Here is a 2,592-nt window from a genome sequence, read left to right as displayed (position 1 = left end):
CAATTTCAGCATTTATTGTGCTTGAAAAATAGCAAATTATGCATGTTGAATGAGGCCTTAAAATGTTAAGACAAAGCATGATCAAAGTAGGAGCACTTATCCTAATACGATAAGCCCTTTTCTGGTGATACTTGTATATGTGACTAAATAGACATACCCAAGAAAATTCATGGTCGTGAAGGTAAGCATATGGGGTGAAGAACTGATTTGATTCCTTTTTACTCTTGCTTCACTCTATGAAACAGAAAAAAGAGAAAGAGAAGACCCAGAATAAGATCTTGACCTTGACTGTTAGTCACAATACGGTAGTATTATAACTCTCAGAGTTGCAAAGACCGTGATATCAGTTCTTTCCCCAATAACTTACGACTTCCAAGGACAATGGTCCTCATCATGTTTTGTATTTGAGATTATTTCTATAACTTCATAGAAAACCATGCCAGAAAAGCTCCATCACTCATTATCGTGCTCTTGGGATGACCTTTATTATTTAGCATCTTAGCCCCAGAAAAGTTTTCATGATACAGAGATGTCCAATAGTAACTTTGATATCAAGGGCGCCTTCATGACTTAATTCAACAATGATTATGATGTATCAGTTATATCTCAGGAACTATACTGGCCCTGAGAATATGAAAGGAATTATACCCTGCTTGTCTCCTCAAGGAGTCTGTAATTTAGTGTTGAGAGATGTTTCTGATATGATGAGTGCTAACATAGATGGGCAAGCAGTAGGATACTTATGGGACTAAATCCATTTGGAGAAGTATTCTCAAGGATTATTACAGATATCTGAGGTGGGGCTTGGTATAGGATTTGGAGTAGGATTTTATTAACTAGAAGGAGGTGGTTGAAAATTGTATCCTACTTGATTGAAATTGAAAATCCTACTGTATGCCAAGCCCCACCTCAGATCTCTTTTCATTGATTCATATTGAAATCATTCCATTAGCACTAGGCAAAGAAGGAATTAAGTCAAGCATGGAAAATGTCAGTATTTGAGGGAGCAGAAGTTTGAATTTAAGTTAAATTCACATCTTTGGAGAACATTACTAGCCTATTTAATTTATAGTCATTAGACACATCAATGCCACAGTCCTGAGAAATGTGAAAAGGACTGCCAGGGATTTTGCAGACTGATAAAATTTTCCAAAAACTAAAGATAAAAGCTTTGATAGAAAAAGTTGAGAGTCACAGACAACCTTCCTATAACTTAGTGATTGTGAGTTGAGAAGTGCCATTTGGCTTCTTGGAGGACAAAACATTCCCCAGACTAAGGATTGTCAGATGACAACCCTATTTAAATCATTTCAAAATTCAGTAGAACCTCTGTAAGTTGACCACCCATGGGACTATAATAAACTAGTCAACCTACAGAGGTGGTCAGCATAAGGACGCAGGCCTACTGTATTGATACTTACACGTGGTACACATTTGGTCTATGAAAGTTAGATCTACTTAAGGAGGTGGCCAATGGAGGGAGGTAGTGGCCAACTATGGAGGTTCTACTGGATTTATAAAATCATTTGAAAATTAAGTCAATAATCTAGCTATTTTCTGTAGTAAAGCAAAATTTTACCCAGGTGTTTATATCGAATTCAAATTTGGAAAGTTGGAAAGGAGATAAAAAACATTGTGAGAAAAAAATCTTCAGATTGAAGCTTTGCTCCAGCTAGAAGGGAACAGCTGCTTCTCTGACAGCCAGAGAAGTAATTCGTGTCCCCTCCGACCTCCACTCTAATCCCTTTTCCCGGACTAGCATCAGGGGAGCAGAGAGAATCTAGCTCAGAAGTCACATGGAGGGCGATGTTACAAGAGACCAAATATTCAAACTGTAGTCAATCAAAGCACGTGGTGTGGTTGTAGATGACTGACCCAATTGGAGCTTAAAATGATGGCACCGACGAGGCGCCTTGGCACTCTGTGTACGGCAGCTAGATATTTTATTCCCTCCTAGATACTCCATGTTGCTGTTTGTTTTCTAAACTTCCGTTACCTTCCATGTCTCAGCTGTCTCAAGGTGTTTTGTTTTTCCAGGCTCTGGCGTGTGTTCCACTTGGGGTGTCTGAATTTAGCGTGACTTTGTGTGGAGAGGGTGGCTTACCGTGTTGCACAGCCTCTTTGGGATGGTGTTGCTTGATTTTAGTTGTGGTTACAAGTGAGCATGACAAGATTGCCTATTTTATCTACCTTTAATTTATTTTAATTTTTTTTTTCTCTTACACTGCTGCTCGCTTTTTCACAGGAAGTTGACCCACAAGCCAGGCTGATGGTTGGTTCACCAGTGAGGGTAGCTCACACCCTCCTCTGGGAATGTAGGAAATGGAGTAACCTCAGTCTTCTTCCTCAGAACTACTTAGGTATGGGCATGTAAACTGTGCCCAACTGTTATCAGATAATTAAGATAAAAGGACTTCACAACATAATGGGTATTGAGGTTGTGGCCTTGACGTTTTAGCTGGGGCCATGGAAATGTCCTATCCTACCTTAAGTGGATGTTTTATCAAAAATGAACCTATCACAGGTGTGACAGATTCAAGCCAACAGCCTCCCTGGCCCTCTCCAGCAGGTCCCTGGATGAGGGCCCACCCC

The sequence above is a fragment of the Otolemur garnettii genome, unplaced genomic scaffold (genome assembly GCF_000181295.1).
Source record: "Otolemur garnettii isolate 467f Iridium unplaced genomic scaffold, OtoGar3 scaffold00137, whole genome shotgun sequence".
NCBI lineage: Eukaryota > Metazoa > Chordata > Mammalia > Primates > Galagidae > Otolemur > Otolemur garnettii.
Note: the sequence above shows the minus strand (reverse complement) of the source record.